The 22,305-nt window shown below is 44.7% G+C and overlaps 1 protein-coding gene across 4 annotated transcripts in view; it reads right to left on the minus strand.

Annotated features, from left to right (window-relative positions):
* MTUS2 (microtubule associated scaffold protein 2) overlaps positions 1–22,305 on the minus strand; it is a 575,297-nt gene that overhangs the window by 389,747 nt on the left and 163,245 nt on the right. The window lies entirely within an intron of this gene.

Raw genomic sequence — 22,305 nt, forward strand, 5'->3', positions numbered from 1 at the left:
GGGAGGAAAGAGTGCTGGGTTCAGATGACCCCAGCTAGAAGCTTATCTAACCTCCTCTTGAAGACCCCCAGGGTAGGGGAGAGCACCACCTCCCTTGGGAGCCCGTTCCAGACCTTGGCCACTCTGTGAAGAAGTTCTTCCTAATGTCCAATCTAAATCTGCTCTCTGCTAGCTTGTGGCCATTATTTCTTGTAACCCCCGGGGGCGCCTTGGTGAATAAAAACTCACCAATTCCCTTCTGTGTCCCCGTGATGAACTTATAGGCAGCCACAAGGTCGCCTCTCAGCCTTCTCTTGCGGAGGCTGAAAAGGTCCAGTTTCTCTAGTCTCTCCTCGTAGGACTTGGCCTGCAAGCCCTTAACCATACGAGTGGCCCTTCTCTGGACCCTCTCCAGGTTATCCGCATCCCTCTTGAAGTGTGGTGCCCAGAATTGCATGCAGTACTCCAACTGCCGTCTGACCAGCGCCCGATAGAGGGGAAGTATCACCTCCTTGGATCTATTCGTCATGCATCTGCTGATGCACGATAAAGTGCCATTAGCTTTTCTGATGGCTTTGTCACACTGCCGACTCATGTTCATCTTGGAGTCCACTAGGACTCCAAGATCCCTTTCCACTTCCATGCCACCCAGCAGGTCATTTCCTAGGCTGTAGGTGTGCTGGACATTTTTCCTCCCTAGGTGCAGCACTTTGCATTTCTTCTTGTTGAACTGCATTCTGTTGTTTTCTGCCCACTTGTCCAACCTGTCCAGGTCTGCATGCAGCTGTTCCCTGCCCTCCGGCGTGTCCACTTCTCCCCATAGCTTTGTGTCATCTGTAAACTTGGACAGAGTACATTACACTCCGTAGTCCAAGTCGCTGATGAAGACATTAAAGAGTATCGGTCCAAGGACCGAGCCCTGCGAGACCGCACTGCCCACACCCTTCCAGGTCGAAACCGACCCATCCACCACGACTCTCTGGGTGCGACCCTCTAGCCAATTCGCCACCCACTGGACTGTGTAGTCATCCAAGTCACAGCCTCTTAACTTGTTCACCAGTATGGGGTGGGATACTGTATCGAAGGCCTTCCTGAAGTCTAAGTATACGACATCCACCCCTCCTCCTGTGTCCAGGCATTTCGTAACCTGGTCATAAAAAGAGACTAGATTAGTCAGGCACGATCTGCCTGCTACGAACCCGTGCTGGTTTCCCCTCAGCATAATTTGTCCTGCCGGGCTCTCGCAAATATGAGCCTTGATAATTTTTTCAAAGATTTTGCCAAGGATGGAGGTGAGACTGACTGGCCTATAGTTGCCCGGGTCCTCCTTCCTCCCCTTCTTGAAGATGGGGACCACATTGGCCCTTTTCAGTCCTCCGGGACTTGGCCCGTGCGCCACGAGGGTTCAAATATTCCCGCCAGTGGCTCTGCAATGATGTCGGCCAGTGCCTTCAGCACCCTCGGATGGAGCTCATCCGGGCCTGCCAACTTAAAGGCATCCAGTTCTTCCAAGTGACTCTGCACCATCTCAGGGTCTACACATGGAAGTCTGGCGCCTTGCTGCTGCCTCTCTACAATCCCAGTGAGAGACTTGTTGTGCCTCTCTCTTAGGAACACTGAGGCAAAGAACTCGTTGAGGAGTTCAGCCTTGTCCCCCCTATCTGTCACCAATTGTTTCTGCCCATTTAGCACGGGTCCTATTCCTCCCTGGGCCTTCCTTTTACTCCCTATATATCTAAAAAACAATTTCTTGTTGTCCTTTACTTGGGATACCATCCTCAGCTCCATGGCAGCTTTGGCCCGTCTAACTGCCTCCCTACAAGCGCAAGCAGAGGAGGTATATTCATCTTTGGTGATCTCTCCCTGTTTCCACTTTTTATGTGCTCCCCTTTTGGCCCTTAGGCTGCCCTGGATTTCTCTCGTCAGCCAAGGAAGCCTCCTGGCCCCTTTCCCTCTTTTTCCTCGCATCGGGATCATCTCACTTTGTGCCCGAAGGATCGTTTCCTTAAGGGACAGCCACCCTTCTTGGGCTCCCATCACTTCAAAACTCCTACTCTGCAGTGCGTCCTTGACTAATCCCCTGAGTTCATTGAAATCAGCTTTCCTAAAGTCTGGCACTTTCACCCTACTAGTTACCTTACCCATTCAACGTCTTATGGTGAATTCTATTATTAGGTGATCACTGTCCCCCAGATGGCTACCGATCTGTAGGTCCCCTACCATGTCATCCCCCATTGCCAATACCAGATCCAGTATGGCATTCCCCCTAGTGGGACCGTGTACTTCCTGTGTCAGGTGGAGGTCCTGTACACAGGTTAGAAACCTGCATGAACGGTGGGACTTTGCCGTCTGCGTGTCCCAGCAGATGTCTGGGTAGTTTAGGTCCCCCATAACTACCGCCTCTTTAGCTTTTATGGTCTCCGAGAGCTGCCTCAGGAGCCCCGAATCTATTTCTTCCCCTTGGTGTGAGGGTCTGTAGCAGACCCCTACCACCAAATCCCTTTCTCCTTGCCCATGTAGCCTCCATCCTCTTATTTGTTTTGATCTGTATCTCCGTAAGTCCCCATTGTTTTATTCCACTGCAGAGAGAACCTACCCTTCCCTCTTAACATTTGAGCATTTTGTTTTCTGAGGAACTCTTAGTTCAAGCTCTTGGGCTAGGTCCTTACAGAAAAAAAATCCTATCAATGCTATCCAGGATAAGGACTGAGGGATGATTCCCTTTATTTTCCAATATAAAATAGTACTAATCTTCAGAATGTTCTGTCCTATTTTTTTTTTTTTTTTTTAATCAGGCTCTGCATTAGCAAAGGTTCTGCATTTAGTTGGCTCTTCTCAGGCATTTGAAGATAACCCGTTTTCAGTTTCACAATGCACCAATAAGCAAGTGATCAGCACTGTGCATCCTGTTACAAATCTAACTGTGGGGATACTGAAGATTTTTGGAAAGAAGTAATATGAAAAAGATGTAAAGACAATAATGGACATCATCTTAGATGAGTTAGCAGGACATATGGAAGAAATAGGATTGGCTGATAATTAAAATAAAATACAATGCAAAAATATGTTAACTTAGCATTTAGCTTTTTTAACCTTCATCAAAAAAGGATATCACACAATCTTCATATTTAGTAGCACCACATCATTGACCAGAAAAGTAAATGTTATTATACAGGAAAGCTGGCAATCAACTGGAGGACATAAGTTAGTGGCATAACCAAAAGGGTGTGTGGGCACATCTACACAAGACGTTTACTGTGGAGTAGATGAATTAGCTCCACAGTAAACATCTTGAGTCTATACGTGCAGTCCTACTGGCCGCAGAAAACTAATTAACTCCACAGCAGGGTAGTATTTGTAAATACAAGTACTAGCCGGCTGCAGAGCTTTTTCGTGCACAAAAGCACACATGTAGATGCTGCCCTGGCTGGCTGGGGCATAAGGGTGCTTCAGTGTGGGAGCTGCCTGCCAGATAGTTCTGCATTAGAGCACCTTTGTGCCCCAGCCAGGTCCTTTGCAGCACACTAAGCCAGGTTGGAGCAGCATCGGGCTGGCAGGCTGACCCCTTGGGCCCTACCTGACAGCCAGGGCTGCTCTGACCTGGTTCAATATGCTGCGGTCCCAGTCACATGTTCAAACGGAACACCTGGGAACAATAAGCTCTGGTGTGATATGCGCTGGAGTTTATTGCTGCGTGCTAATAACACATGTAGATGTACCCAGTGTATACAAAAATCACAACCTGCACCATTGCTCTCTTAGCTGCTGTGTCACTGCTGGCAGCCTGGCTATGACTGTTGCCCTATGCACTGCCATGGCTCAGAGCTACCCAATTACACCTCTGACATAGGTAAAAAGAAATAAAAAAGTTATTAAAACACTGAATGCATCAGCATATATTGGGAAGAAACAGGAAAAAGGATTAATTCCGTATAACTTGTCTAAACAATGACTAAAGGAGCGATGTCCCAATCCTGCAATCACTTACATATATGAAAAACTTTGCACTCTTGAGTAGTTTTCCCTATTGATTTCTATGGAGGTTCTCATAGTAGAAAGGTTAAGTATGTGCTTGAATGTTTGTAAGACGAGAGCCATAATAACCACCTTCTGTACAGGATGCAGAGAGGGAACTGTTCAGTGTCTTCCAAGGAACTATTACTAGTAACAGTGGGATAAAGAACAAGAAAAGATAAAAATAGGCTAGCTGAATATCAAGAAACTTTTCTTCCCCTCTATTATGGCTCAGTTCTGTGCCAATAACATAGCAGTGGGAATTATCCTAATACCTTGAATGGAAGCAGGATCATGCCCTTTTCTCACATCGCTTAAAACTAGAGAAAGTATTGAAAAATATACTACGGGGAACAATTGTGGCCTGGACCTGAAAAATGGACTAAAATAATCAGTAAGTCTTTTCAATATCTAATCTCTATCATTTATTTACAGCTCAGATGAAACAATAACAGAATAAATAAGATAATGTACATACAAGTATGGCAGAAAAAATACTGAAAGGAAATGCTGAAGAGTAGAATTGAAGGAAGCAGTATGCCCATTAGATCTTCTGTACAAAAGAAAGGGAGTTACAATACAGAACGCCTGCACTGGTTAACTGATAATGATGGTGGGAGTATACACCATTTAAAACTAGCTGGTACATTTTTAACAGCTCAGCAATTTCAATCTGCTCTTCTTTGGCAAAGTAACTAAATACAGTTATACCATCATACTGGACTATCTCACAAGGATTCAATCTGCTAATGCATTAACATTGGGTTTGGAACAAACATTAAAAAGGACTTGGTTATAAATAGCTTCTCTATGTTTAGTGCATTAATTGTTTTCCTTCCAATGAATACTGTTGCCAAGCACTAAATGCTAAAACCACTTGGCAAGTGTTGTGGCCTTATCTGATTTGAAATGTTAAAAAGCTATATTGTAAATATGTATTTAGGAACTTATTAAAATGTGCAATATATAGTGTCTATTGTACAAATTTGTACCCTTTTCATAAGACAGGCTGTAACAGCTGCTCTGGAGTTATTTCTAGCTAACTGATTTAGTGCTGTTAATATAAACAAAATTGGAATCTACATAGTAAAAATCTTTTTTGAAGAGCTTGCTGACAGAAGTTGCTGCAAATGATCAGTAACCACATTTCTATTTGTATTACTCTTTTACTTCATTTGTCTGTCCCCACAGTCAAAGGGAGCTGTGCATGCTAATTGTGGACAGCTTTTCAAAAGAGATATGGCTTGAACAACCATTTAAATGTGTGGCGTGGTCATTCAAAAAAGTGGCAAATAGCCATTTAAAAAGTCTTTTTTGTTTACAAGTTGTGTAAGTTGAAGGGCCAAACTGATTTTTTGAATGATAAAATATATTTACTGAGACACTACAGGATATATATCAGCACAGAAAAAGTGATGTATATATTTTGCAAATGACTTTCATACCACTGATAATAAGGCTCTGAGAGGGAAATAGTGATAGACCCTTCACTACGATAATGCTAGAGGGCACTACTGTAATATAATAACATGCATAATCAAGATGTTACAAGTAGCTGGGGGCATTTTCTAGGTCCTGAATCCTTGTACAATCTATGTAAGGTTTTAATTGCTTCCTCTGTAATACATGTATGCCTAATCATGTCTCAGCTTTCATCTTCTTTCTTTCCTATCTTATATTCTTGCTTTCTAAAGGTACTATTCAAAGCACAAGTCAAGCAGAATTCTTTTATCTTACTCTTGGGGAAAGTGAAAAGCAGAGGTAACAAAGTCCCTCCAGCATGTATCTTCTTTATTAATTAAAAACTACCAGCCAGTTTTATATTTTGCAGCAGTGGGCAAAAAAATCTTCTGGTGCTGCATGCATAAGGCACCAGTTGAACTGCAACACAGATCCAGCTTATCAGATCTACTTTTAGCCTTTCTCAGAGCACTGGGTGTTTGCTACTTTAAGCCTTTCTCAGAGGCACTGGGTGTTTGCTAAAGTCAAAGCTGGGGACTTTGACTGGGGTGTGTCAATGGTCCTGCTGAGACCAAAGCCAGCGGTTCTTGGCTAGAGGGTACTGCCTCTCTGCTCAGCATCAGACTAGTCACCATATTTGGGGTCAGGAAGGAATTTTACCCCATGGTCAGAATGGTACGGATTGCGGGGGGGGGGGGAGGAGGGGTTGCCAGCCTCTGAGACAAACAAACCCTGATTCCAGGGTTAAGTGCCTGGAATCCCTTTACAGTCAACAGGCATCCCAAAAGAGTGATTCAGGGCTAGGTACCTATACTGTCTATATAGGAAATAAGGATAGGTTGGCTTCTCTGCAAGTGGGATTTAGAGTCCCCAAAGGTGCCTAACTCTAGCCAGTAAGAGAAGCTAAGTACTCAGTGAGTTTCAATACTCCCCCATCTCTGATTCCCCACTAGAAGTTAGGTGCTTGCATACTTCTGTTTGCTTAGGATCCAGAATCCCTGGAGCTTTTTTCTGAGGGGAAGCACCCCATTGAGAGAGTGGAGTTGCAATCTTCTGATTACAGCACTGGCCCACATAGTGGGTACAACTCCCCCTTCCACCCAGCTTATTTTGTAACTTCATGAGTAAGCACTTCCCTGTGAGATGCAGGTAAGAAGGGCCTAGAACTCAAGTTTAACACCTCCTGGACAAGTGGTCTACCCACTAGACTCTTATATGAACACTGGGTACAGGCACTACTACCTTTACTTTTCCAATGGCTGTAGGTGCTACACTTTGAATTGAACTCAGCACTGTGAATACAATTTGGGCATGAAGGCCAGGGACAGAGGTTACATATAACTGTTTTTAAGTTATTGGAAACTGGTTTAAACCTATAACAGAACAGAAGCTCAGTGCACATAAACCAGTTTCAAAATGGCTGAATCTGGCTTAAGATAAACCTGGTTGAATGTAGTATTAGATTTAACTGATTTAGGTCAAACCAGTTTATGAAACTTCTGTTTCAGACCCCTTCCTGATTCAAGTTAAATCAGACTCCCCCAGCATCCCAGGATGCTTTGCAGCCCTGGACTCGGATGTGCTGTCTGCTACAGAGGCAAAGATTTTTGGTTGTTCTCTGTTGTGTGCTTGAGGTTGCAAATGGCTGCGTTCAATACATGCTTGCTTCACAGGAAGGTATATTCTTGTTCAAGCTTTTATGAATTCCATGCCACTACCTTTTTCTTCACCCCCCGCCCCAACCAGGCAGTAGCTGCCTCTGCCCTCTCAAATGCTGAGTGGGGGGAGGGAGAAGTCTAGCAGGCACTGCCCTTCCCCCTCCCAGGCAGACTTGGGTTGGGGTCTCATGAAGGCCACAGTGGGTTTAAAGCACCCTTCCCCCTGGTCTCAGCCTCTGGGCTGAGGCCTGGCCTGCCCCCTTCGCTCAGGAAGGGGGAAAAGCCTTGGAGCTTCAGTCCCTTCACTTTAGCAGTGGCTGGCAGGCTGGGAGGTGTGCACTAGCACCCCTCCCCCTGCTTCTGACTTGAGCCACTGAAGGCATGTGGCTACATTTCTGGAATCAAAAGTGAATGTCTGTTCATTTGCTTCTCAGTTTAATCTCTGCAGCTTAGACTAACCTGCAAAGACTGAATCAATTCAGCCCTGGGCTTTTTGACTGTCTATACTTAGCTGAAGTGAGCACATCCAATGGCACTGAGCCTCACTGGGAACTTAGGCAGAGTTTAGGCACTGTCATTATAGATTAGCTAGCTAAAACAGGAGTTAAGCAACCTGTAGACACCAGTGTTTCTGAGCCTGATTCAAAGCCTAAGTTGAGGCACCAATATATGTTTAAGGTCATAATTTAAGTACCAGAGGAATTTTTCAGCCATTATTGGTACCTGCTTGATCTGGACCAATTTTGTGTCTTAGGTGTCTAAATTCCATCAAAGTCATCTTGAGCCCCTTAACTTGTTATGAATAATTTTACAAGGAAGGTCAGAGTTTTAAAGTACTTTTCTAAAAAAAAAAAAAAGAAAATGCATATAAGCTTTTCATGCTATTTTTCTTATCACTAAATATAAAATACATTGCATTTCTGGATCATGTTTGCACATAAAAACCATCCTATACAAACTATCCTGTATAAACTACAATACTTTGTTTATGCTCTGTGTATCATGCACATTTTAATAATTAGTGGTATTTTAAATCCCTTGTGCTAGATGAAGAAAAGAAAATTATACTTTTCAGTTGCAATTACAGCTCTTTGTGCAAATGTTTCTTCATATACAGTTTATTGCCATTGTTTTATGTTATGAATGCACATCTTTTTTCTTAGAAACAAAATGCCCCTTAAAGTTCAGTGTTTCCTAAAAGTACAGCTACATCTCTTTTCACGATGGTACTTTATTTTACTTAAATCAACTCTTTCACTAAAAACAATATTTTGCATTTTTTATTTAGAAAATTTTTAAAAATAGTATTTCGAACAAATTAGGCACAATAAGGCACATAAACAAATCATGGACATTTCCAAATTTCCATTGTGCGGAAGGGTCTTTTACTCCTGGTTTTAAACCATTGAGTGCCTAATGACAATAGTATTGATGGGGAAAATTAGCTACTGAAGCAATTTTAGTTACTGCTAGTGCCACAAGCTGCTCCTTCACTCTTCACTCTAATAGCAAACATTTAAAATTGTTTTGTGGAGCTAATATGGGAATTACATTTTAGAATACAGCTTACATAAAAATGCTACAGAAAATACACCTGCACTGCACTTCCTAGTTAAGTAAATATTGTCATCAGAAATTCTCAGAATATAAAAATATCTCTTTTCTTTCATAACTTGCATCTGTCAAGACCTGAAGCAAAAACCTGGTGGGTACTGTGGTATTTCACTGGCTCTGAATCAATAATATTTATGTCAAAGGAACTATATGCAACAGAAAATCATATTGTTAAAACTGGTCAAAATTTTTCTGTCAAAGCTTTTTGTTATTTCTTTCCCCCTCCCCACCCTTAAAAAAGAAAAGAAAAAGAGAATTTAAATATTTTGAAAGATAATGTTTTGATGAGAGGAAAATATTGTTTTCTTTTTTACTTTCCAGTTAGAAAAAAGAGGAAGACAGCAGTAACAGTGACAGATTTCTTTCCACCAAAACTATACAAGAACCAATTTAAAAAATGGTAAATTTTGAAAAATTATTTAAGATATGTTGACCTTCTCCCCAGGTAAAATTTCTATTAAAATAATTTTGTCCTTTAAAAAAAAAAATATATATACTCCATTTATTGTTTTGGACCTGCTCTAGCTTTTCATTTTGTACTTCCAGGTCCTACTTAAGCACTGGTTGGCAGTACTCTCTGCTGTGCCCTTTTGAAGTCTCTCACATTGAATCAAAGTAGTTTGATTGTAACACCTGCAGGGAAGAAGGAAATACTGTAGTAAATAACCTCCTGCTGCAAGTGGCGGAGTTGGCTATCACTTGAGAATATTCAGAGAGGTGAAGAATTTCTGAGACAAAAGGTGGAAGAACTGAAAAAAGTCAATAGAAAGGGAAGGAAGAAAAAAAAAGTCAGAGTTGTCAGAGATAAAGATATGATAAAGAAACAAAAGGTAAATAGTGGGAGACTGAAAGGTGATTAGGAATGGAAAGACACAGTAAAGCCAGAAGAAAACAAAAACCAGGCAAAACAAGAGGACAGAAGAGAAGTGCAAGTACAGAGAAAGGAGCAGCAGCAAAGGCACTCTGTTAGAAAAACTGTCCCTTGACTATCTCAGACTTCCAAAAAATAATTACTATAGGGAAGCAGAAAAAATGAGAGAAAAGCCAAACACACATGATCAAGAGTAGGCAAACTTGAAAAGTGGGACTGCAAAAAGGAAAGAGGAAGAAAGAAGTACCTAAAAGCTTACAAATTGTACCTATGTTACCAAGTCCTTTGGAGGGGATGCCCATGTGCTACTGTCTCCCAAACTCATCTACAATTCAGGATGTACACAGAAGTCTTCTACTTCTTTGCTATCTCTTAATCTTCTCTTCCTATTATTTCACTCAGTAGCAGCATATCACTGTCTGCCAGGGCTGGATGCACCTAGGGACAAGACTACCTCCTCAACTACATAAGGCTACCTCTGTTATCCCAATGCTGCCTTCACCTCCCTTGTCAAGAACATTTCTACTTGCATGCACCAATGATTCTTAAGCAGCCTAGCCTGGGCCTGACCTGGCTGGCAGAAGGAACTTAAGACTGTGCCAACTTCTGGCTTACCCAAAGAGCAGTTTGTTCACACAACATGCCTGTGAACTCAAAATAATGTCAAATTAAGTATACAATTATTCAGAATGGATTCTGCCTTTCTATTCTAATTACATGACAATCTTCTGATTTTGGTTAAGATCATTTATATACCTTTTCACAATGTATGCATCAGAAAGGTCAAAAAAACTCAACATACCCAAACCTTCTTCCATCAACTGATTTCATCTGCCTGCCCAAACAGCTTCTGTGTCAGAAAAAGCTGCATGAAATTAAGAGTTCTTCTTCCTTTCTATAGAACTGAGTTCATCACAGTATGATCAATTTTGAGCCCCACAAATGCAAATTAGATGTTCAATAATGGCTGTGCCCAACACAATTATATTGAATCCTTTCAATAAGAAAAATAAGGGCTCTGAAAATGATTTATAAATGTTCTATGTTTCAATACAAATCTAGGATGTTCCCTTGTATGACAGGACAAAGGAAAAAAAGAAAAAAGAATAAGATAAGGAATACATTTCCATGTTTTTCGTGGTCCTAATTTTGTTTTTAGGAATGCTGAAATCAGGCCTGGTCTCTCACGTGGACATATGTTTGTGTAACAGGGAACTCTAGCCCTGTCACTAGGAAGCAGGATAGACTCTTTAAGGACAGAATTTTCAGAGCACAGCCTGTTGGCAGAGCAGGGGTTAAAGGGTAGCCCTGCAAGCCAGTCAGCTGACCGGGGCTATCACATGACCAGGAGAGAGCTCAGACCAGAGCTATATAAGCCCTGAGTTGATCTAGCCAGGGCAGCTGGCCAGCCCTGGCTGTAGCAGAGTGTGAGGCTCTTGAATGACCAGGAAACTGGAGGAAAACCACTCTGCGGGCTGGAGCACAGGACAGAGCGACCCGGAGAGAAAGACATGCAGGACAGCCAGACACACTGCCTCTATTATTTTTCTTCTTTGTTATAGCCAAGGGGCTTAGCATTTATGTTACAGTTTAAACTGGCAGTTTGGGTTGGAACTCTAGGGGAGATTTTTGGAGGTCCCATTAGTGCTCAAGGGCACATGACCGCCTTGAGCCTGGACAGGGACAGCTATTGAGCCCAGAGTGGGCAGAGAGAGAGAGTGCTAGGCAGCAGCCAGACAGGGGCCTGGAGCCTGGCAGACAGGGGCCAGGGGCCCGGAGACTGAAGGGAGAAATCAGAGCTAGAGACTCAAGTCAGGTGTGATGCAGTAGGTCTACACTAGAAGGCCTAGCTAAAGTAAAGGGGCAGAGGCTGGGGAGGCTGAAGCCCCAACAGTGATAACAGTAACATCTACAAGCAATGGGGCATGGTGTAGAAGTGGTATGGAGCCATGCAATTAGCCCTTAAGGCAGGAGCTCCTCACCTCCTGGTGTTCTTTGGAGCAGAGACCAGATCTGGGAAGCCCAGGGACAGCCTCCCCTTTGAGAACCACAAGGAACATCAAGACGTGGCAGGTTAGTGAAGGGGATACTGTTCCCAGAGTGAGTCAGAATAATGGGGACTCCAGGGTGCCTCCAGGGTTTTTCGACCAACCTGGGGATGGCTCCCTGTTACAGCCCAGGACCCAGAACCTCTGAGTTCTAAACCTGGATCTGACACCAATGCACTGTGATATTTGGCAAGTCAGGTAACCTTCCTGCCTCACAAGGACACACACACAGTGAGGGGATGCACAGGCAGAAAACTCGTAAAGTTCCATGGGGAAGAAAAATGCTACTATCTTATTACTGGCATGCTGCCTTGATTCTTGTGAACCTGTTACAGCATGGGGAGTAAAAAATGAAGATATGCTGCCTCTATACAAAGTTGCACGTGGGCAGTTCTTGATGCAGTTGTCAGGACCACAGTTACTTCTGTCATCCTTTTGGAGAACCTGCTTCCTGGACAGTGATAGGTAGTTTCACCATGTAAATAAGAGGACTATTTTGGCTCTTCCCCCACCAGAATCCATCCATATGTAAAAGGCTGCTTTAAAGAGGAAGTTTACAAACTCAGCTCCTTGTCCAGTAGGGATGGGACAAATAATAAAGAGCTTAAAATGAAGCAAAGGTGATTTATGGTGTGGATAGATAACACTTGAACTGTTCCCAGTATGTCACTGATTGGGTCACAACTGTTTCTGACACTTGTAAGAGTTCTACTTAAAACTGATATTTAAAAGACTGTAATGCTGCTAAAATGCCAGCAGGTCTGGCAGACTACCCAGACCAACATGCCTTCCTGGAGTCTTCCCTAAACCCAGGGTGGGCAATTATTTCAGCTGGAGAGCCACTTACCAAATTTTGGTGATCTGTCAAGGGCCACAAACAAAATCTTTCAGAAGATATCATTATAATAAACTAGCCAATTGCCCGTCAAGAATGATGGCGCGGGGGAGGGAGCAGGCAGGGACAGAGCCCTGTGCACCCCCACCCCCCCCATTTGGGGCCACTCCCCGCTTCCCTCCTGCTCTTGGGGTCCGGGTCCACTCCCCCCTGCAGCAGCAGAGGGAGAGGAGGAATGGGCCTGGGCCTGATGCGGGGCAGGACTGGGCCTGAGGGTGGGGAGAAGCCGGGCCACTGTGGCAGGAGGAGCAGTGGGCCTGCCTCCAGGGAGCAGGGTGCTTTGTTCCTGGTGTCCCTGCCATCATGGCAGTGTTCTGCTGCACCACCACCTCCTGTCCAAATGCTTTTTCGCACTCTGATTGGCTGTTTGTCAGCCAATCAGAACCTGAATAAAGCATTACGGACAGATAGACAGATTAAGGCTTTTATAATATTAGAATTATAGATAAAAACATCATATTAAAAATCAAACTTCTACTATAACATATTTCAAATTTATTTCAAAAATAATTTTTGTCTTGATTTATGTTTATTTGAATATTTGATTTAAGTTTATTTGAATATAGAGACAATTGCATAATAGCTCCAAATAAAGTTTTATTCCTGAATAGTGTATGGGGGGGGGGAATGGATGTGTACGGTGTGGCGGGCTGCTCATATGCTAAGTCCCAAGAATCAGCCGGGGTGGAGGGACAAAGGGAGGGGAAACAGGGGATGCATACAGCAGACCTAGCTCAGGTGGGCTGCAGGTCCCCCAGCCTGCAGCTGCCCACATGGCACTCTATATCCCTGGGCACTTCTGCCTGAGGCAGCCCACACTACACTTCTGCCCACAACTGCCCCATGCCTGCCAGACAGTACTGCCCTAGCCCTGGCTCATGTGTACAGCTTCCTAGTAGGGTTGCTCCTGGTACAGCTGCAGTCACCCGGGTACTAATCAGCTCTGCCCAGATCCAGTGGATTCTCCTCCTCCTACCTCTGCTGCACCACTCCAAGCAGCAGGTAATGCAGGAATACTGTGGGGATGTGTGCTTGGCAACAGATGCCCAGCCGGGGGGGAGGGAAGGAGGGAAGCTGCAACTGGGTGGGTCCTGCCCTAGCGCAGGGCTCCAGCTCCAGCTTCTGGCTGCTTTCCACCTACTCAGCTGCCCACAGATGGCTGTTGGTCTTGCTGGGAAGGCAGCGAGAAGCTGGAACTGGAGCCCTACGCAGTGGGGTAGGAGCTGCCCAACTGCAACTTCCCCCCACTGCCCTGCCTGGCTGAGCATGTGGTGCCTGGCATGCATCCCCATGGCATGGCTTCCCTACATTTCCTGATGCTCAGAGTAGTGCAGCAGGGGCAGGAGGAGGAGGAGCCACTGGAGATGTGGTGAGCTGACCAGTATCTAGGCAGCTACAGCTGCACCTGAAGCAGCCCAGCTAGGAAGTTGTACATGCTGGCTAGGGCCAGGGCAGTGTTGTCTGGCAGGTGCAGGGCAGGTGGGGGGGGGAGCATAGTGGGGGTTGCTCCAGGAGGGGCTCAGCCACATGCAGAGTGCTGCGGGGGCACCTAGGCTGGATACAACCAATTGGCAGGCTCCTGCCCTGAGCTGGATCCAAACAGTTGGTGGGCCAGATCCAGGCTATCCTTACCCTAAGCCATTTGACTAAAGGTGGTGGAAGACCCAAATCTGGGCAAGCGGTTGGAGTGGAGGGGGGTTGCCAGGTGTTGAGGAGTGTTGTGGCCCCCTGCCATGGTTCCCAGGAGGCTGGGTGCTCTGCCTCCCCCACAAGAACTCCCTGGCTTTTCTAAACCCTGTGTGCAGGGTAGAACTTCAGGACAGGGGTGGATGCAGGAGTGCAGCAGAGGGTGAGGAATAATTAGCAGTTAAAATTTGCTAATTCACTTCACATTAGGTACAGAATTGACAGTCACTTTGGGCGTTTTTAGATGTGTGCACAACGCAGCATGAAAAGTTATGTATATAGATGCCCTTTGTTCTTTTAAGTACCCATCTCCCCCTGTCAACTGACAGGTATTCGTTGTTTCAGGTGCAACCACCCACTGACCACAAGCAGGGGCCACAAAAGCCCCCCACCCAAAATAAGGCTGGGATCCCCGTGCAGGAAAGTGAAGCTGATACAGAGGCTTCCTCTTTCCCCACCTCTGCTGACTGTGCTCTCTGTAGGCAATATACCTGTAGGCAGTACAGTTTTCATTGCATCCCAGAGCCCCATTGTCCTGCATGCATGAGGCAGTGAGGCATAAGCAGTGCAATTTGGGATGACTGGTGGAATGACCCGACACAAGGCATGAAATGTTTTGTGTTCGCAGATATCATTGCACTGGTTCAAGGAGGACTGGTTCAAAATAATACTTAGTTTTCCCAGTGTGCTTTTGAAATATTCTAGGAAGTTAAAACTAGTCTAAAGTGGCCTGTACGTCTAGACTCCTGGGGTTTCAAGTATATTTAGAATTTATTAAGTGTTACATTCGTTCACAGCCTGAGGTTCAATGTTAGGAAAAAACATTTCCTAACACTGCAGATAGTCAATGTGTGAAGACAGTCAAGTACTGGAAAAGATTACCTAGAAAGGCTATGGAATCTGCCTCAATGAAAAATTTTAAAAACAGGTTAGACAAATATCTGTCAGGAATGGCTCAGGTATAGCTGATTCTCCTGAGTCAGGGGATAGACTAAAGTACCTAGTCCAGGTGACCTGGTGAATGCTGTTTGCTGAGTAACTGCTGCCTGTGTCTGACAAAAGCCCTAACAAGGGGGTAAAGCAAGCCCAGGCCCAGGAGAGCATAAAAGGAAATTGCTACAGTAACCAGAGGGAGCAAACAGGGCAGTTTGCAACCAGTTTTAGTCACTCTGATGCCCTTCCTGCAGCTTTGAAAGGGACCCTTCAAGGTAAGTTCTTCTTTAATCAGGAGCAACTAACCTAGATATTTAGCTGAAGTAGCTAAAACTCAGCAGACAGATCCATATTTAAGTCCCTAGAGTTTAATACTTTAGCTGTAATCAGGACAGGGTAAAGCTAAAACAGAAGGTCAATCCATAAGTTCAAAGTTTTTAGTCTAAGGAAACAGATAAATCAAAACTTTAAAAGAGGAGACTACATTTTAATACTTAAAATGCAGAGCAGCAGGGTGAGAGCTAGCCAGTTTACTGTACCTAGTGCAGCATGTATATTTACCTGCTGTGGAGGCAGGTTTCCTGTGTGTGCACCCAATGCAAGGAAAATGTTCTGTCAGGACTACTAGGGTGGTAGAACTGGAGCAGCTAAGGAAGAGAGGTTTATTGATGAGGTTTTCAGGGACACTATAGAGCAGTCTGACCTCCACTGTAGCAGCTCCCATGCTGCTGAGGAAGATGAGAGTCCTGGAGATGGAGGGCATCAAGCTGGGAAAGAGAGAAACTATTCCTTAGACTGGACCCACTCTCTAGCTAATGTTACAGTGTCTTGCACCAAGCATACTTCTCCAAGAGAGGGAACCCCACAGGATAGAATGGGGCAGGTGGTGAGAGTGGATGATTCGATTATCAGGCACACAGATAGTCGGGTTTGTGACAGCCGAGAGGCCTGTATGGTGACTTGCCAGCCAGGTGCAAGATTAAAGAATTGCTGCTAGGGAGGAGAGGTGGTTATGGTTGATGTGAGGTATGAATGACATGGGCAAGGGTAGCAGACAGGTACTGGAAGTAAATTTAGGCTGCTAGGTAGGAGGTTGAAGTCTAGGACCTCCATGATAGTATTCTCTGAAATGCTTCCAGTACCACATGCAGGGCCAGGTAGACAGGCCAAGCTCCAGAGTCTCAAGCACATGATGGTGTAAGGAGGAAGGTTTTAGGTTTATAGGAACTGTGGGACCTTTTGGAACAGGGTGAGCTTGTACAGGAGGGATGGGTTCCATCAGAGCCAAAATGGTACCAAACTGCTGGCTTGTAACTTTAAAAGATGGTAGAGCAGCTTTTAAACTAAAAATGGGGGGAAGGCTGACAGGTGCAGAAAAGCACACAGTTCAGAGTGACACACTCTGTGGGGGTGAAACCATACAAAATGGGGATAAGAAACAGGGTGAAGACAAGCACAAATAAAGATCTTTAATGAGTAAAAGGTCACAAAGAAGCAGCCAACCAGGCAACAATAAAAAGTACACATGCTTTGATACTAACATTACAAGTCTAAGATCAAAAGTGGGGGAACTTGAATGCTTAACCATAAGTAACGATCAGGGATCTGGGTTTTCTCTGTTAAAAAATCCCAAATTCTCTGGTTAAACCACACGCACACGCGCGCACACCCTGCCCCCCCTTCTGATAAAAAACCCCAAATCCATGCTTTTTCCATAATTAAAGTGAAACACCACTATACATATTCTAGCGGGGCTCTGGTCGTCACTGCCAGGGACAGAGGCTGGAGCAGCCATGGCGGGGGGAAGCGCAGGTGGTGAGGAGAGCGCTGCTGTGTGCTGTCCCTACCCTGGGCGCACTACTCCTGGCCAGGGAAGTGGCTGGGCAGAGAGCCAGGAGCAGGACTGGCTTTTGAAGAGGTCTGTTGACTGCTGTCAGCTGCAGCCATAGCCTGGAGCCCCCTCAGTGGCTGCATGGGCCAACTGCAGGGACCCAGGAAGCGGGAGCAAATTGGCAGCAAATCTGCTCCCGCTTCCCTGCATGTGTAGATGTGTGCCCAGCACCATTTACTCGTGAGTAATTTACTCACGAGTAAATGGGTGCCATAGCAAATGCACATGTAGATGCATCCAGTGAGTATAAATGGTCAATTTTCAGGACAGAAAGAACTAAAGAGCAGGGTCCCCCAAGGATCTGGTTTGGGACCAGTGTTGTATAATATATTCATACATGATCTGGAAAAAGGGGGTGATTAGTGAAGTGTCCAAATCTGAAGACAACACAAAATTAATCATACTGGTACAGACCAATGTGGGCTGTGAGGAACTGCAGAAGGATCTGGCAAAATTGCACATATGGAAAACTAAAAGGCAGATGGAATTCAATGTAGAAAAGTATAAAGCAATGCACCTGGGCAAAAATAACCCAAACTATATCTACACTGCAATGGGCTCTGCATTAGCAGCTACCAGTGAGCTCACTGGCCAAGTTTGTAGATGACACCAAGTTATGGGGAGGCGAGGTCACGCTTGAAGATAGGCTACAATTACAGGCAGACCTAGACAGGCTAGCAAGTTTTACGGATTGGAACCTGATGAAGTTCAACGTCGAGAAATGTAAAGTGCTCCACCTTGGGACGAGCAACCCCCAACACAGCTACAGGCTTGGCAACACCGAACTGACTAGCACCACAAATGAATGGGACCCGGGGGTGATAACAGACCACAGTATGAATATGAGCTGGCAATGAGATGCTGTAGCCAGAAGGGCAAATAATACTCTGACATGCATCAACAGATGCATCTCCAGCAAAGCCAAGGAGGTGATTCTGCCGCTCTACTCAGCACCAGTGAGATCACAGCTGGAGTACTGTGTCCAGTTCTGAGCAAGGACAGGGACAAACTTGAGAGAGTCCAAAGAACAGCTACCCGTATGACCAGTCTTAAAAGGCAAGCCATATGAGGAAAGGCTGAGGGATCTGGGACTCTTCAGCCTGAGGAAAAGAAGGCTGAGAGGGGACCTGGTAGCAGCTTACCGCTACACTATGGGAATACATCAAGGGTTCAGTGAGCAACTGTTCACCAGGGCACCCGAGGGGAAAACCAGGAGTAATGGCCACAAACTCCTGAAAGATTGATTCAGCCTCAACATTAGGAAGAACTTCTTCATAGTCAGGGTGTCCAGACTGTGGAATAAGCTCCCTCCAGGGGTGGTGCAATCACCCTGGAAATCTTCAAGAGGAGACTAGTCACCTTGCTGGGGTCACCTGACCCCCAGTTATCTTTCCTGCTTGGTACAGGGGGCTGGACCCAATGATCTTCCAAGGTCCCTTCCGGCCTTACAATCTATGAATCACACCAGGAAAACAACTGGGAGCCACTGTGGACAGTTCCCTAAAAATACCAGCACATGCTATTCAAAAAGGCAAACAAAATGTTAGGGATTATTAAGAAGGGATTTATAAACAAAATGGAAAGTACCATTATGCCCCTTTGTAATTCCATGGTGCACCACACTTTGACTACTGTGCCCAGTTTTGGTCCCCACACTTCAAAACAGATATAGAAGAACTAAACAAGGTCCAGAGAAAGGCAACCAGGATGATCAGTGGCATGGAGGGGCCTCCATATGAGCAGAAACTAGAGAGGCTAGGCCTATTCAGTTTAGAAAAAAAGAGACCCTTGAGGGGGCCATGATAAGGGTTTACAAAATACTAAATGGTAAAGAGAAAGTAAATAGGGATTTATTAATTACTCTCTCTCACAATACAAGAACTAGGCATCACAAAGTGAAACTAATAAGTAGTAAGTTTAAAACTAACACAATGAAGTTTCTTTATCATATAGAGTATAATGAAACTGGGACTCACTGCCACTAGATGTTGTGGAAGCTGACAGTTTAGCAAGATTAAAAGAGGAATTGAAGAAATTCTTGAGGGAAAAGTGCATCAGCAGCTATTGAACACAGGATTTAGGGGTACAGCCTCTGAATCAGAACTGTCTAGACCTTAAGGCTATGTACAGACATTCAAAAAGCCCAAGGCAGAATTAATTTCAGTCACATGATTTTCTGTAAGTGGCATAGTTTAGATCACTAGCAAACACAACATGCATTCACCCTTGGAGGGGGAGGTTATGGGTATAGACTGGTTTTTGATCACCTGTATCAGTGAAAGTGTTCCAGGCCTAAATGCTATAGGCTACAAAGTGAGAGAAGAACAGTAGGAAAAAGTCCTGGTCACACCCAGTTCACTCTCCTTTTCAGTATTCACTCTCTGCCCCTGTGTGACACATGATACTGAGAAAGATGGACCCATGGTCTAACCTAGTAAATGGCATTTCTTATGACCTCTCACTTTCCCTTCCAGCCCTATTTTCTATGATAAGTATGTGCACTCTCCTCCAAGAAGGAATTATTTCCTACAAAAATACAACCTTCCTTTTTTCCGTCCCTTTCAATAATGATGCAACAACCGAAATCATTTCAAAGAAAAAAACCGTTAATGAAAGAGAGCTATGGAGGAACACACACCAAACCACAAGAAGAGATTGTGATATCCTTATTTACATGGAGCAGTACTTTATATCAACAGTGGTTCAACTGCTTTTAATGAGAGTGTTCAAAGAGCAAGGTAAAGATTTCAGAACCCAATACCTCCGGCTCATAGTAAAGGAGGCAGATAATACCACAGTGCATTGAAGTACATAAGGCAACTGTGTGATAGACTTGGAAATCTAGCATTAAAAAAAAAAAATCAATCTAATCTAGTTATTCTCTAGGGGCCTCAGAAGTCAGATGCGACAAGAGCCATTAGGAATTGTAAGACTATCCAGAGTAGTGTTATAGATTTCTCTCCACATATTCCCTGAAGTTACAGTACATAAATATTTCCAGAAGTGCTTTAAGAAGAAAAAAATAAAATAAAGAGAAATTAGGCAAGCCTCCACTGAGAGTGCTGGAGCCTCCCTGGGAACTTCTTCCCAAGCCACACAATAATGTGTTAAAGGGAAGAAAAACAAATCTGTGAGTGGGTTAAATAATTTATTTGGCTAGATCCTCAGCTAAATCCTATAGCTCCACTGAATTTTATGTTGTGATGTCTTGAACCTTCTTGGTCAGTTTTTGCCCTTAAGTGTCCTCCAATAAATAACTGACACAATCATGAGATCAAATCCAACAGAATAAACTGGGTACATACAACTCCCCTTTTTAAGTCCCCATCACAGTACTTTCTCCCTTGTCTGTTTAGATCGTCTCCTCTTTGGATCAGGGACTCCTTTGCTATGTCTTTCTATAGTATGTTGCACAACAGGACTGTTATTTCACGAGGTGCTGCTGTAGTACAAATGATAAATTTAAAAAAATCAAGCATAGTGACTTCCCTTATCTCTTACTGAGAGAAAGCAAGTCCTTTTCTGAGCCTCTGATTAGGGTACTGTAAATTTAATTCAAGGTTCAGCAAGTCACATAGCTGTTCCTTTTTTAGGTGCCCAGATCTCCAGAGGAACCTCCTGCCTACTAATTATCCAGGAACTTCAGAAATCCAACAGCCTGAACCAGGATCTGAAATTTGGGAACATTAATGGAGCAATATTACCAACTCTCTGGATGCAGCAGCTTGTTCTGAAGTATATATTTTAGTGCTCTGAGCATGTTCTATGCTGCTGACTTAGTGCCGTTGCCAACTAGTATGGGTAGGGTTTGTTATGGCAACTTTCAAACTCCGAAGCACCTATGCATGCTTTCATAGGCTCCTTCCATTCCTGAGTAAGCCAACTACAATTACTGAACAATGAATAATGAACACCTCACTGAAAGGATTTAAAAAAAAAAAAAAAAGCTTCACTGACAGAATTCAAGCCCTCAGGTGCCGACAGAGAACCTGATTCAACATCATCAGGAGTCAGATCGGTCCCACAGAGAAAAAGAACTTGACAGCTGTGGGAGAGTGGGAGACTAAAATCAACCATAACTACAAGATCAAGTCTATTTAACAACTCCATCAGTCCCTCCTTCACTTAGAAGAGATTTCACGCTACCTATGTTTGATTTACTTTATTTCCCAATGTTCTAGTAAATGTTGTTTTATCGACTTTTGTTATTGTGACAAGCACCTCAGGCAGTCCCTGCAATTAAGGAAAATGAGCTTGGAGCATTAGGAATAGAGGGCAAGGGGAAGAAAGATTTCCGAATCTGAAATGCTCTATGAAAGGGAATGAGTGCATGAAATGCTCGCCCCTGCCCCTCAAAAAAAACCAAAACCATGCTGCGAGGATACTGACTGAAATCATCTGGGGGTCAAAGGCTTGATGACCACATGGAGTGGAAGGAACAAGGCAGCTCAGGTTCAGACACCACTGTTGACTGTACTGCAAGTCTAGAAAATATTTTTATGAATAATTTACCCTGTCATTTATCACAAAGTTACCCAGTGGCATGAAAACCTAACATTATTTGTCAATCTATATATAATAAACAAACAATAATGCATTCACTGCTTATCTTATATAATAAAAGGCTTTGTCCGTCTGTTTCTCTGTCTGTAACGCTCTTGGAGCACTCTTGTTGTTTCACTAACCAGAGTGTAGAGCACAGCCATGACGGCAGGGATGGAGGAAACTGGGGGGGGGGTTAAACCAGGGCTACTCACCGCGTCCTCTGGCCCTGTTCCTCAGAGGCAGCAGAATGCTGCCATGATGGCAGGAATGGAGGTGACGGGGGGGGGGGGGGAGCCCAGCACTGCTGGCCTTGCCCCCTCCCCCCCCCCACTATGTCCCCACCATCATGGCAGTACTCCACTGCCTCTGAGGAGCAGGGCCGGGGGGAGGGGGCAAGGTGAGTGGTGCTAGCCTCGTCCCCCTGTTCCATGGCCTCCGTCCCTGTCATCGTGGCAGTGCTCTGCACGCGGGGGGAGGCAGGGAGGGTCATGAAGCCAGCAGTGGTGGAGGTGGCAGCAGCACGGGTGCTGGCAGAGGGCATGCCGGGGCAAACTTCCCACCCTCTTCCCCACTCCTGGGAGGCAGCACAGGGTGGTGGCACTCCACACACCCCCCCCCGCCCCTCTCCATCATTCTTGATGGGCAATTTGCTAGTTTATTAATAAAAGCAAAAAGAGTAAGAGTCAATGTGCTTCTTATCACCTCTAGTG

The sequence above is a fragment of the Alligator mississippiensis genome, chromosome 1, assembly GCF_030867095.1.
Source record: "Alligator mississippiensis isolate rAllMis1 chromosome 1, rAllMis1, whole genome shotgun sequence".
NCBI lineage: Eukaryota > Metazoa > Chordata > Crocodylia > Alligatoridae > Alligator > Alligator mississippiensis.